The sequence below is a fragment of the Macrobrachium nipponense genome, chromosome 18 (assembly GCF_015104395.2).
Source record: "Macrobrachium nipponense isolate FS-2020 chromosome 18, ASM1510439v2, whole genome shotgun sequence".
NCBI classification, from domain to species: Eukaryota; Metazoa; Arthropoda; class Malacostraca; order Decapoda; family Palaemonidae; genus Macrobrachium; species Macrobrachium nipponense.
Genome location: NC_087211.1, coordinates 35,995,577 through 36,011,654, shown reverse-complemented (window position 1 = coordinate 36,011,654; position 16,078 = coordinate 35,995,577).

Genomic DNA, 16,078 nt, shown 5'->3' with positions numbered 1-16,078 from the left:
TTTCGTCAGTTTTTCGTATGTGTTTGTGTCGCTAAGGAGCTGGTTGATTTTGTCAAGGTAGAAGTCTTTGTCCATTATTACGATTTTGCCGTCTTTGTCGGATCTACTTATTATAACATCTAACTTTTTTAGCGAGTGGATGGCTATCATGAATCTGCGGGGAACAGGATATTTCTTATGTAAGTCAGTTTAAAGCATTTAGTAACACTCCTTTTAAACATATCTCTTCACGGTTGTAGTTTTTGTCAGATATGAATTTATCAAAAAAGCCACTATGAAGTCTAGGTTGTTTTTGCGGTCTGGCATAAGGGCAAAGGATAAGCCTAAATTTAAAAACTAAACTGTTGATTTTACAGTAAAGGGGGGTGTTGGATAAGTTTAAAAAACTTTGTCTTGTTGCTCAAGATTATTCCATGCACTATTGTCTATTAGGTTATTTGTTTTAACTTGCGTAGAAGTCTGTTGGAATGAGTCACGCTATTTTATAGGGGCAGCAATGTCGGAACAGAATGAAATCAGATACCTGTATATGTGGTCCGTAGTGAGGAGGCGAAGATTAGACTGGGTTCCATATATCACTCTGCGTAGTACGAAGATGTCGTTTTTTCGTATCGGTGATTCTTTCCTCCAGGAAAATCTTGTGTGAGAGAGGGAAGGGGTCCGATTGCAGAGTCCATCTCCCGAATCCGTACATTTTTGGTAGTACTTGTTCTTTTCATATATAGACCTGATGTAGACCTCCAATCGAATGGAGAGTTTTTTTTCTAAAAGTAATTATTTTTGCTAGATAATGAATTTTTCAATATGGTAAAAAAATAAACCCTATAAAAAATCAGGAGAAAAAATTTATTAAAAAAATATGAAACAAAAATTGGAAAAAAGGGCTCTATTTGATTGTTCTATAATGTCTTTCTGAGTTATATACCAAATTCCAATGTTATAGCTTTAAAACTAAGTGAGAAAATTGATTTTGAAGGTCAATAAGTATAGTTTTGAGATACGGGCGTTCAAAGTTTTCCTTCGTATTTCTATAAAGACAATGTTAATAAATAATGATTATTATGAATGTATATTTCTTTTTTGTGTATTAATAAACCAAAACTATTTTATTTATCATAATTTAATCATAAATGATTAAATTGCTTGAGGCAAGATGGGGCACTCCTTCCTACGCAATTCTCTCTCTCCCCTTCACTAACTCGGCTTATTACAGCGAATTTTCTTCTTCTGTATGTTAGCGAGATGTTTTCCTTGTATATTCCTCTTTGGCATGATGAAATTCTTGCCCGAAACAAAGATAAACAAACGTAAATGCAAGAGAATGTCAAGAGGTGAAACTCGAAGGCGTACTCTTTTTTAACAAAGACAATTTAATAAATCATGATTATTATGAATTTCATATTCCATTTTGGGTATTAAAAAACCAAAACTTTGTTATTTATCATAAATGAAGATCTCTTTGCTCAAAGATCGTAGCCTTGGGCATAGTGTGACGTGTGCTGTCAAGCAAGACGGGGGCGTTACTAAGCAACCCTCCCCTCTCTCTTCACTAACTACGCATATATTATGATATACTGTAATAATACTTGAGCAATTTTTCTTTGTCTGTATGTTAGCGAGATGTTTTCCTTGTCTTTTCCTCATTGGCATGATGAAATTCTTGCCGAAACATACATAAACATACATAAAGGCAGGCGAATGTCAGAGGTGAAATGGAACATGTAGACTACTTGAAGTCTGTGATCGCACTAAATCAGGACTGGACTTGGTAGCTGAGCCTGAAGTCTCCTTCTCGACTCGGGGAATGTCTACAGATGCCATTTCTCCCAATTTCTTTGACAATAATAATCAAAATTTACGATAATAGAAGAAATATTGCATTTTCTTGTACGGATCAATGTTTTAGGCTTATTGAGTTACGTTCACTAATTACCCTGTAACTACGAAAGTAAGAGGAATTTTGACGAAATATTTCGTATAAATATTCTCAATTGCCATATGAAGCTCCATGAATTTTTTCATGACTTTGCATTTTTCGCCCTATATCACCATATATAGGGGTTCCGACTGGCCCCCTTGAGAGTAAGTACAGTAAACTATGATTAACCTTAAAATTAGATACAATATTAAATTAAAGTGTGATTAATCCTAAAATTAAAATACAAGGAAACATCACAACTATGTACAACATGTAGCATCCAAGGTACGACAAAGGCTACATGGTGGCAGAGCCACGGCAAGAATGTCAGTGAGGCAGGTAGAAAGGAGAGATCTAGATTTAAACTAGTTACTACTACTTAAGCAGTGTCAGGGGAAACTGCGTTTCCTGCTGCCACTGCTGGAAATTTAAGTGCTTCTAAGGACTTGAGGTAATGGCATTTAAATACTGTCGGAGATTTCCAGCCTGTATACTTTTTCAGATCATCAAAATTCATATGCTGAAAGTAGTTAACAGAGGTAGCCACTGCCCTAATGTCATGTACACGAGGGAAGGACTCTGGGTTGGCTTGTTTAATGAAATATAATATTTGTTGTCTAATTCCTTTTAAGGAAATGGTGCCACCTTTTTCCCTTATAAATAAAGGGCCTGAAGATCTTAGGGCCGTCCTATTTAGGTATGCTCTTGGGGCAGTAACTGGACATAAGGATGGGTCCTGTGGAAGTAGGAGAATTTTCCACGGGGCCCACCTATCTAGTGGGTCCTCATTTTTAGCTAGAAATTGACGATCTGGAGAAAGTAACACTTCTCCTGAAGGGAGAAACTCTATATGACCAGAGTCTCTTGATAGAGCCGACAGTTCAGATACCCTGGCTCCTGAAGCTAGACTTAAGAGGAATAATGTTTTCCTCAGGAGGGGTAAGAAGTCACAAGATTCACTGTCAGTGTTTGAGGCCAGTTTGAGAACATCATTTAAGAACCATGACACAGACTTAGGCCTCTCTGATGGCCTGAGTCTAGCACAGGCCCTAGGGATAGATGAAAAATAAGTCTGTTAGGTCTATTTTGAAACCAAACTGGAAGATTTTCTTGAGTGCAGATTTAGTAGTAGTGATAGTACTTGCTGCTAAACCTTTTTCAAACAGTATCCTAAAAAAGGATATGGCCAGATTGGTTGTCATGGTTTGAACTTCAGAATTCCTCAGGAATATAGCTAGTTTTTTAACTGCTGAGTCATATTGACGTAGGGTTGATTCCCGTTTATCCGATTCTAAGAATAGGATATTTTGAGGATCGATGTTGGCATCCCTTTTTGCCGCAAACTTCATGAAATCCATAATGTTAGGGTTTTCTGAATTCCTGAGGAAGCGTACACAGTCTTCGTTTGTACTAGTTGTGATAGCCTGGGATTGGGAATCTGTTGAGGTCAGAGTCCCAATTCCAGTAGTAGTGGGAACCCATTGCTCTTAGGCCAATTGGGGGCTACTAGAGCAATGTGTCCCTTGAACGTCCTGAGTTTGTTCAGAATCTTCAAGAGAAGATTCACTGGAGGAAAGATGTAAATCTTCTTCCATTGATTCCAGTCTATAGCCATGGCATCCGTGGCATAAGCCAGAGGGTCCAGATTGGGAGCCACGTAACAAGGGAGTTTGTGGTTCGACTCCGTGGCGAAGGGATCCACCTGAAGCCCTGGGACTTGTTGACAGATCCAGTTGAATGACTGCCTGTCCAGGGACCACTCCGACTCCAGTGGGACTGAGCGAGATAGCGCATCCGCTATTACGTTCCTTACTCCCGCTAGGTGGGTGGCGGACAGGTGCCATTTGTTCTTGGCTGCCAATGAAAATATGGCTATCATGACATGGTTCACATGGCTTGACTTGGAGCCTCCCCTGTTGATGCAGTGTACTACCACTGCACTGTTCAGCACTAGTTTGATGTGAGATTTCTTGGCTGGATGAAGCTTTTTCAGGGTGAGGAACACTGCCATAGCTTCCAGTACATTGGTATGAAGCTGGCGGAATGGAAGGGACCAGGTTCCTTGTACCTTCTTGTACTGAGAGTACCCTCCCCAGCCGCTTAGTGACACATCTGTGTGGATAACTAGTGCCGGTGGAGGGAACTGAAGAGGAATTGACTCCAACAAATTCTTGACCTCCGCCCAGGGACAGAGGCGTTTGCGTAAGATCGCCGGGACAGTGGATAGTTTGTCTCGGGATCTGTTGTTTGCCCTTGAGCGCCCGGCGCAGTTTATATCTTTCAGTTTTGCTTTTAACAGAATGTCTGTTATCGAAGCAAATTGGAGAGAGCCTAGGATCCTTTCCTGGTTCCAACGAGACGTCTGTTTGCACTTGAGAAATTGTCTGGTTGCCTTGGCTATTTCTCTCTTCTTCAACGACGGAATTGATAGAGTGTGGGAGTTCAAGTCCCATTGAATGCCTAACCACTGAAAGCGAGACTCCGGTGTTAGCCGGGACTTGGTCTTGTTTATCTGGAACCCTAGGTGTTCCAGAAACTGGATTACTTTGACCGTTGCTTTGTGGCATTCCTCGATGCTTGTGGCCCAAACGAGCCAATTGTCCAGATAAGCAACTAGCATTATTCCTTGAGACCTGAGTTCTTGAACGACTGTCTTCGCCAGTTTTGTAAATATTCTGGGGGCTACGTTGAGCCCGAAAGAGATTACCTTGAAGGAGAATGCTTGGTTCCCTAGCCTGAAGCCTAGGAACGGGCAGAAGTGTCTTGCTACTGGAACATGATAGTAGGCATCTGTAAGATCTATAGAGGTGGTGACGGCCCCACGGGGTAGTAAGGTCCGCACCTGCGAGATGGTCAGCATTCTGAACTTGTCGCAACGAATGAATAAGTTTAGACGGGACAAGTCTAGAATTATTCTTTGTTTGTTTGAGCCTTTCTTTGGCACGCTGAACAAGCAACCTTGAAACTTTAAATGCTTGACTCTTGACACTACTCCTTTCTGAAGGAGTTCATGAGCGTACTCTATCAATTCTGCTGTTGGTTGTTGATGGAAGGTTTTGGATGGAGGAGGACCTTTGATCCAGCTCCAGCCTAGACCTTTGGACACAATACTTTGGGCCCATTTGCTGAACCTCCAACTCTGGCGAAAGAGGAACAGTCTTCCTCCTACCTGTGGATTCTCACTGGCTCGGGGAAGGGCGCGTCCCGCACCCTCCTTGTAAGTGCTTACCCCGGCTGGATGCTCTTCTGCCGCCTCTCTGGCGGAAGGCACCTCTAGCTCTGCTACCCCTGCCAAACCTGTTGAATGGCTGAAAGGACTGGCTTTCAAACACTGGGTTGAAAGCCGGGGAAACAGCGTAGGAGGTTGAAGCCTGCGCGTGCTGTGGTTGCGCCACCAGCACAAACTGTTGTTGTGGCTGTGCCTTGGAGGTGGACGGTTGCAGTACTTGTGATACCGGAACCGCCTGCATCACTGCCTGTTGCTGAGGAGCCTGGAAAGGCTGGAATTTCCTAGGCTTCTTGGAATTCTTACTTGATGCGGCTGATTCTGACTTCCTCTTGCTGGTCAATCCCCAGCGAACCTTCAGACTCTGGTTGAGTCTGGTTGCCTCGCAGTGAACTGAGTTCACTACCGACTCTGGGAAGAGATCAGCACCCCAGATGGAAGCAGCTAAGAGCTTATTGGGCTCGTGTCAGATGGTGGCCTCCGCCAGGACATGTTTCCGACAATTCCGTCTCGCTATGACGAAATCATATAAGTCACATTGCATCGTATACAATTGTGACTGTGCTATGATTTTGAATAGCGGCTCTTCTCCGTAGATCAGAGCCGATACCTCCGTCATAACTAGCGTATTGAGGGACCTGGACAATCTCATTCGGGCATCAAATTCAGCCTGGATGAGGCTGTCCGGAAGCCTGGGTAGTCTCTTGCTAAACTGTGAGATGGCACAGTCCGGTTTGAGTTTCCCGACCGAAAAAGTAGCCGGGAGATCCAACCATAGATCTTCTGTTCCGGGGAGCAGGAGGGATGTAGGTTCCGTCTCCCGGAGCTGCGGCATTGGCTCATCTTTCATTGCGGCCTGAATAGTGAGCTCAGCTACCTTCGAAGTGAACGGGATGGGCATTTCCGTGTCCACTGTGAAAATCATGAAGGCACTTTTAAAGGCTTGGACCCTGGTGTTAATGCATTCCCACTCTTCCTGGCTCCTAAGCCATTCACGTTGAGCTTGATCCCGGGAGAGGATGACCGTCTCCTTCGGGATCTTGTCCTCTCTCCTCATCGCCGCTTCCGTAAGGCGGGCATAGCCGATGAAGGGGGATTGCAGATCTGCCGGATGGAACTCGAAGTCCTCAAGCCTTCAAGTTCCACAGCCCTCCAACGTCAGCATCCCGTCCTTGAAGGGAGCGGGGGAAGAAATCCTACAGGGATTGCTTGCCGTGAAGGTAGGGAAAGTATGTGAGTCCGGCATGGTTTGGACTACCATGCCGGGCTGTGCAAGACCTGTCGCGGGATTCTCTCGGAGACCTGCAATGAGGTTCTCCTGAGTGACTAGTCTCTCCGAAATGGCTTGGATTGACTGGCCTGACTCCTCCAAAGACGACGAGATTTGATAAAACATCTCTTGGAACTTGTTTTGGACCAAGTTCCCAACCAGACTAACCATTTGCTGCATAATATTGGCCGAAATATTTGCAGTGAAGGTGTCTTGGTCGAAAGGTGAAGGTTCCACCTTTTCTTTGGGGGTCCTAGGACGGGTTCCTGTAGAGGTTGAAGGCTCAGGGTCAGAGAAGAGCTGAGCCTTGTCCCTAGAAGACTTGGACTTGGAACCCTTCAAGTACGAAGTCATTCTAGCCTTCTCCACTCCGGGATGGTGAGCTGAAGATTTCTGAGTGCCACTAGAACCTGAGTGCCATTAGAACCTGACTTCTTAGACAGTGTCTTTTGAAGCAATTTATAGTCACGCTTGCCTTTGACTTTAGGGATCACCTGGGCGGACTTTGGTCTGACCGACTGCCCATCCCCGGTGAATCCCTGAAAAGAAGTAGAAGAAGTAGGGGAAGAAGCTCTAGATGGGCTCAAGGGAAGACCTTGAGCCCCTATTAAACCTGCCTCACTTACATCCCTACCTGCGGCGTCTACCGTCATGGGCTCGAGGTTGAGATCGAGCGCTGCTACTACTTGCAGGACCTCCTGGTTCGCTGGTTCCTCCGAAGCCAGTGCGACTGTTCTTGTATGGTGGCGATCAGAGGAGCCGCCGCCTCCGGGTCCACATAGGAGGCTGGCTTTCCGCTGGGGAGGATGAGGGTGGCCATCTCCTTGGACAAAATGTACAGTTGACCCTTGGTGACATTTCGTCCAAAGCCACCAACCCAGGCCTTCAAAGTGGTCAGAGCGGCGTCCCTAACCTCTTGGGCACCCTGAAAGAGAGGGTTAGTATTAATACTTAAGGCTACTTAATTAAGATTAACTTAAAATATATATGCTAATTGATATATCACGCATTATATTGGTCAATGAATTAAATAAGACAAGGTTTAGTATCCGGAGGCCTACTTACTCCGGAGGAGACCTGATCCACTAACTCGTAGCAGATAGTGCAGCTCTCGTGGTGCCAAACCGACGAATCACTGTACTGGATCGCACAGGTAGAGTGGGTCCGGCAAACCTCGTGCCCACAGGGGTCTTGGAGTACGGCGTTGCAGCCCGACTCCATGCAGTGGGTGACCTGTAAGTGAAATGATACATGAGACATGAGTATCAACACTAACCTCCTGGACTAAGTCCATGATGTGATATATCATAACACCGGAATGCACCGGAGTTAATAGATAAATTTAAGGCTCAGTCTCTACCTGCTCTTCTGCCGTGTAACATGGTGAGTGTCCGATAGGGTTGGTATAATTTGAATCAGTGTGTCTCCGGCGTTGCCGGAGGACAACATATCACCGAGACAGGAGTAGTACCTAACCTATATGCTGGAGTGAGGAGTACTGGGACGGCGGGTGAGGAACAGGAGGGGACCAATAATTGGTGGCGGGGTGGATAACCCCGCCGTAAAAATAAAAGATTAGAAAAAGTAGGTGGTGAAACCTGGATGGGAAGCGGGGTCTCTGCCAACTTAGACTAAAATAATGGATGTTAAGAATAAACGTAAACATGCATGAGGTATAAAAAGATGCCGGAGCTCTCCCACAGTCACTGGCCCTGGGGCCTGGCAATGCCAGAGCCCTGATCCGCCGGAGCGGGGAAGGGTGATGACTCGGGGTAGGGGAGCTCGGCCTGAGAACCGAGGAGAGCCGAGAGTAACCGAGCCTGGTGGCCAACCGAGGCTCGGCCAGGCAGGGGTCCCCCCTGGTACTATATAGGGAGAGCGGTGTTGAGCCGAGCCAGCGTCGAGTGTCCTCCAACTAACTCCCGTATCCCCCGTGTGGTGGTGGGAAGAAGGGAGGGAGCTCGGATTGGTTGCCAGGGACAACGTGAACGAGTGTATATCCCCCCCCTGGAGGGGGGAGTAAGCGTGGGGGACCGACGCTGGGTGGCTCATAGCGGTCGCCTGGACTCTTCTCGGTCGTGGGGTGAGCCACGCGGTGAGAAAGACCATGCGATCAGAGGTGGCCTAGGCCAGCCTGAACCGTCTCGAAAAGCATGAATATCAATAACATCCTAACAAAACACGGGGAGAAGGAAGAAAAATGATGGAGAAGAGAAAGAAGAGTCCTGGAGAAGCTGGATCGGACCAACCGAGAAGGGAGGGTGACCTTAGCAACTCAAAGCAGCTGGCCTATGCTGATACGTAGAAACGTAGGGCGGTGACCAGGGTAGCTCAGGACCAAAAAGAAAGGACCTAAGTCCTTTAGGGAGCCTATCATAGAGACCTGACCACTAAAAGAACATGCATGCATGAACTCTGAGCTGAAGGAAGCGATGTAGGCTACGAGCTTAGAGCGAACTCTTAAACAACCCCCGTGTTAAAGATTGCATAAATAAAAACAATAATACATCAATAATGCATCACCATTAGAATAATAATGTACAGCTAAATAATTCAAGCACCAACGGTATAGAAGACCGAGTGTAGCACGAAACAATGGAACACGTGGGAGCGAGCCGCCTTGCGGGAACACAGCCGTCCGGGACGCCGTCTATAATAACCGAAATAAAATGGTTAAACGGGCCATTGCCCGGCTATAATTGACATGAAACATTACTAGCAGTACTTAACTTGGATGCAGAAGAGTCTTGACTTTGCATGATGAAAAAAAATAAATCCAGAGCGAGCACAACACAGAGCAAGAAAAATGCGTGCGGTCTGGATCGTGCTAACGGAAAGGAATGACGTCAGAGGCGCTAGCAGTAACGGTAGCGTGGAGTGGGCCTTAGATCAGCTCCTCTCTGGTAGAGGGATTTTGAAGGAGGATGAATCTAAATGGCAAAGGACCCCTGGTAGTGGTTTCACTCGCCCCAGAAACCATACCGAAACCTTTAAATAAGGTGAGCGAGCCAGAATATTCTGGCATTTCCATTTTAGCTTTTTCTCTGGTATGTTAGCAATAATTTACCTTAGAAATGTGTGCTAAAGGGACATTTCACGTAGCGACACGGGCTGAGCCCAGAAAAGGCCTCTTTAAAAAATAACTATCCAAGGAAGATTGCTTCTGCCTGATTTTGACAATGTTCCTGAAACAACTCAGGCAAACGTCATCGAACTGTGCATGCAGACGACCTGTGTAAGCCTTTTCGGGGTGTCTCTTTTCTATGAATGATTGCACCTTATGAAAAGCAGCTAAAGCATCCTTAATTTCAAGCGTTGTCATAAGAGTCGTCGTCGTCCTCCTCGTTGCTGCTAGAGAACTCCTCTAGAACGACGTTATGTTGCATGGCCTCCAACTCCCTCAGGTCATTCGTCATAAGCTCCTCTTGGTGCTCCTCGAGAAGGTCATTGATGTCGTCCTCGTCGACGACCAGCCCCATGGACTTGCCAAGTGCAACGATCTCGTCAAGATCTGGTTGCGAAAGTTTCAGGATCGTCAACTGTTCCTGAATCTGCAGCACCAGCTTCGCCCACATTGAATCCCTCGAAGTCTCGGGCGGATACGGTTTCAGGCCAGTTTCCTCTACGAGGAATTCAAGATTCGCCTCGAAACCTCCTGCCAAGCTTGGTCGATGAGTCCGATGCATATTACGATTTCGAAATGCTCCTTCCAAAATTCACGCAAGGTGAGGTTTGTGGTATCGGTGATGTCGAAACATCTCTTGAAAAGATGTTTCATATACAGCTTCTTGAAGTTCGATATCACTTGCTGGTCCATGGGCTGGAGGAGAGGGGTGGTGTTAGGTGGAAGATAAAGCACCTTAATAAACGAATACTCCGCTAGGAGATCTTCCTCGAGGCCAGGAGGGTGAGCAGGGGCATTGTCCAACACTAGCAGACATTTCAGAGGGAGGCGCTTCTCTTCCAAGAATTTCTTCACTGTCGGGCCAAAACACAGATTTACCCACTCGGTGAACAAAAGCTTCGTTACCCAGGCTTTCACATTAGCCCTCCACATCACAGGAAGCTTCTCCTTAAGCACTTTGTGGGCCTTGAAGGCTCGAGGAGTCTCCGAATGATAGACAAGTAGGGGCTTCACCTTGCAATCCCCAATGGTGTTCGAACAAAGTGTGAGTGTAAGCCTGTCTTTCATAGGCTTATGCCCGGGTAGCTTCTTCTCTTCCTGTGTGATGTACATCCGACGAGGCATTTTTTTCCACAAAAGGCCAGTCTCATCTCAGTTAAAGACTTCCTGAGAATTATAGCCTTTCTTGATCGTCATCTCGTTGAACGTCTTAATAAAGGCTTTGGCCACTTTCGTGTCTGAGCTGGCCGCCTCCCCATCATGGGAGAGATGCTGACCAATAGGAGAGAAGGATCTCATGGCGGTGACTAGCATCATGAACCAATGGGAGAGCGGGGAGGATGGTGGCGAGTCTACTCAGCAACAACCTTTCGTATCTTGAACAATTTTCGTATGTAGACCTGCAAAAATCTTTGTATTTGCTTTCGTATCTCTAGTTTTTCGTAAGTTGAGCCTTTCGTATCTCAAGGTACCACTGTACATATATATGTGTGTGTGTGTATGTGTATATATATATATATATATATATATATATATATATATATATATATATATATATATATATATATATATATATATATCTATATATATTACACATACACACACACACACACACACACACACATATATATAGATATATATATATATATATATATATATTTAATATATAATATATAGATATATATATATATATATATATATATATATATATATATATATATATAATTCTATATCCTTACATATCTATATATATATATAGATATATATATATATATATTACATATATATATATATATATATATATATATATATATATATATATATATATATATGATATATATAATATATATTATTCTATCTATCATATCTCTAATCTAATATTGTATCTAATATATGTATCTATATAATATATATATTATTATATATATATATATATATATAATTATCTATATATTAATAAATATTATATTATATATATATAATATTATATATATATATTATCTATCTAAATATATATCTATATCTATATTCTATATATATAATATATCTATTCTATATATATATAATATATCTATATCTACATCTATATATATATATATATATATATATATATATATATCTATATATATATATATATAGTATATATATATATATATATATATATATATATATATATATATATATATATATATATATATATATATATAGATATAGATATATATAGATATATATATATATATATATATATATATATATATATATATATATATATATATATGTATGTATATATATATATATATATATATATATATATCTATATATATATATATATATATATATATATATATATATATATATATATATCTATATATTTGTCACAATAATGTTTAGTATTTTGACCTTACAATGTTAGATAACTCCTTTGAGATAGAATTTGCATTCTTATATTAGTACAGGAAGTTAAGTGCTGTGCCTATATACAGGCAGCCCCGGTTACTGTTGGTATTGGTTAGTTATCTGGTTATCAGTGGCTTAGGCTAAGTGCCGAGACTCCCTCATAAAATACAAACATAACGAATAAGCATCTTTTTCTTGGCTCTTTTAAAAAGCTATCCTTTACTTCGCTGTATCCATAATACTGTATGTAGTCTTATATTACTACTGTATTATAAAAATACAAATAAACCAATCATGTTTTGGTTTGGAAAAATCAGCTGACAGCAGAGGTAAGATATTTTTCCAAATTTAACTTAATTCAGAACAATTTTCCTGCTTCTGTGTAGCATAAATTAATCTCTAAAAAGTATTTATATGGGAAAAGGTTATTTTTTGTTATATGAAGTGTTTTTAAGTTCAAATATGACTTAAATAAGAATAGTTTGTGAACTAGATTTAGTTAATTTTTTGTTAATAGATTGCGCAGTTATCTGGTTATTGGTACGTAGCCTAAACACTGAGAGGCCCTCATAAAATAAACATAATGAATATGCATCTTTTTCTTGGCTTTCTTAAAATGTTATGTTTTACTTCACTATATCCAAAAATACTGTATGTAGTCTCATATTACTATAGTACTATTACAAAATACAACAAAGTGAACAATATTTTGGTTTGGAAAAATCAGCTGAGGGCAGAGTCAGGTTTATTTTGCCCTATTTAACTCAATTCAGAGTGATTTTCTTGCTGCTATTCAGCATAAATGGATCTTTAGAAACTATTTATATGGGACAAGTTTATTTTTTGTTGTATGAAGTACTTTTGGGACAAGTTTATTTTTTGTTGTATGAAGTACTTTTAAGTTGAAATATGGCTTAAATACATCTTGTTGTGAACTAGATTAAGTTATTTTTTTCGTTGATAGACATGTGGGGAGCATGTAATTTTTTTGCGTAAAAAACAGATTCCGTTCACTATTTTCATCCTGTTTCATAATAATACGAGATTGCGTATTTATCTTTTGTCGGAATGAAAACAACAGTAAAATTTGTTCTTTCATGGTCAGTATTTTTTATTTAAAATACTTTTTTCTCCACTATTATTTGTGGTAGAGTTGCACCCATGTTGCTGATGCACAATAACTTATGGTTATTAGCAGTGTGAACAATTGTTTCCTCAGCTTCAACTACAACTGCAGCTTAAATTTAGCAGTAATATATTTCCTTGCCAATATTTTCTCCATACCAAATAAAGGTGTAATGTAAAAGTATATGTCCTGTTCTACTTAATTTATGTCATTTGTAACATAACTACAGTATTTTTTTACTACTGTACGATGGCTGGAATGCAAGCAAAACATTGTTATTTTCAGATTCGGTTCAGTTGTTCTAGAAAAGCTGCAAAACAACTAATTGTTTTCATTCAGTTGTTTATGGCTGTAGTGTTTAAGCAATGAATATGACTTTACTAATAGTGGGGCAGATAACAGGAAAATTGTGCAAATAATGATACACGCATCAAATTTGGCACAAATGTCCTCCAAGGTATACTAATCAAATCTGCGCTGCGCTTATCTGTTGTACATCAGGACAATGAATCTTTCCAGCCTCTGTATGTCAAGATCACGAATCAATGCTGGATGCTGACTGAGATTGATGAATGTTTTAGTAATATCATCAAATACATTCCAAGTCTGCCATGCAGATTTCTTCGCTTTCCCACGGAAGGCAGACATATGTAATGTCACATCCAGTGAATGCGGGAAAGTAGGGGATCCCTCTAGCTTTTCTCAAGCCCAATTGCAGAAACTACCTCATGGACTGGAATCCATCGCATATGGGCTCCTTGGCCAAAGGCAATCCCCATTTCCTGAAGAACTAGTTTCTGGAACGATGGCAGTACAGATATGTCTATGACTAGCACATCTGTGTCATTAGCCTTGATGATTATAGACTTCCTCCCGTCAGTCGACTTCTTTGTGACAACATGGGGACACAGCATCCAGAGACTTCACTGTGTTGCTAATGGCATCCTCTCCTTTTGTGACAATGACTGTGCTTGTCATTTCTGCTTCACACATCTTTTTGGCCAGGAATTGAAACAGTTCAGTCTTGTTGCTGGGGTCACGAAGGAAGCTTTGCCAGTTTCCTGGTGTCTTGCTTGTTCCTGTCACTCTTCTTCTGATTCCTTTCCCCCCTTTTTGACCTCATCTCCGATTTCAGACTTGATTTCTTGTATACATCAAAGACTATGTCCACCCGCTTGTACCGAGCACCATAGGATTCCACCTTTGGGATGATGTCTTCTTTGGCATAGTCATAAATGTCTTTGAAGTACGTGGAGGTGAGGCATTCATAAGTGCTGAGCCATCAATGATGATTGTATCTCCCTTTGGTTCTCCCACTGGGACATTAACTTGCACTTCAAGAATTTCAACTAACTGTGACTTCTGACACGTATGAAGCTTGCCGCTGTCACTGAGAAATGCAGGGTGTGACTGATTCTCGTGCTTGAAGCATTCTTGCAAGTCACACTGTCTGTTCTGGCTTGAGATGAACAGTCGCGAGAATAACTGACAGTCATCTTTTAGGACTTTCTCCTAAGAAATTCCCTCAGCGTGTTCTTGTTTGAAGAATGAAACAGGGTTCTTCTTAATTGGATGATAGAAAAGACTTTCAGCTTCATCCTCTAGCCCTTTCATAAATGATAGGAACTGCTCTTTGCCTTGCCGCTGATGTGTAGCTACCATTTCAGCTAGAGTTGGGTCTGCAATGTTCTTTGTGTCTAACACCATCAGGCCTGCTGATTCTTCTTGGAATGGGTTACCCATCTCCTGCATCATTGCACAGTGATTTCACCTTTTCAAAGAAAGATTTCTGGGCACTCAGTGTCTGCTGCTGTATGTGGCATCCTTCATACCAGACATGGTCTCGTATCCAGCTAGTAGATGACTAACTTCAGGTCCCTCCTTTCTGTATTTCCCTTCACTTCTTCCTAATGTACACCATGTTCTTTGAAAGCTTGAATTTCAAGTCACTGGCCCCTTTGGGGATTGTTCCATATAAATAGGTTTCATTTAATGAACAATAATACATTGGTTCCCCCGTATTCGCGAGGGATGCGTACCAGACCCCACCCCGCGAATGTTTAGAATCCGCGAATAGTTGGAACCCCTATAAAATGCTGAAAACGGCATATTTTGGTGGGTAAAACTCAAGCAAAACCCACTAACAATTTTTATACCTGGTTTGTTTAATAGTTTTATCACAAAAAGTGCATTTTATGATGAAATGGATTTTAAAAACCAGGAGTTTCAGGATATTTCTCATAGAAAATACCGCGAATAGGTGAATTTCCCGCGAATAATGGGTAGATATGGTCCACAGAGAAATCCATGAATCCAGAGAACGCGAATATGAAGGCCCCACTGTACAGGCAGTCCCTGGTTATCGATAGGAGTTCCATTCTGAAGGCTTGAGGATAAGTGAAAATCATGGATAACCGGTAAATGGTGCCTCTATTAGGTATGTATCGGTGCCAATAACTGGAAATTGGCACATTTTGGCGCCGAAAATCAGAACCAGACAAGCACCATAAAACAATATTGCTAATAACCAGGGATTGCCTGTAATAATAATAAGAAAAAATCTGCAACCAGATGAATTTCCATGAATTATATGGTTATTTTCCACGGCAAAATTCATTAATTGGTGAATCCACGAATAAACGGGGGTCGACTGTATTACAGTATTTATGTTTATTACTACTTTACACATCTTGTAAGCATACATAGGTACAGGTACACACATTGTTACCAGAAATTAATTTTACAGATACATATACGTATCTGAATTTGAAGGAAAAGTAAATCAAAGCTTTAAATTGAGTGATAATTAAAAAATACCAGTTAGAATCATTTATAAGCTATGAGAGTTAGCCCCCAGGGAATATACGTATTTTTCAGGTTATATGCTAGTCTTCGTTACTTACTGGAAGCAGCAGACCTGTGAACTGTCCGTTGACTTGACACTATATAATGGGTTTGTATGAAAAGCAAATATTTTCTAATATAAGTTTTTAGCAAACGACATTTGGTAGTATTTT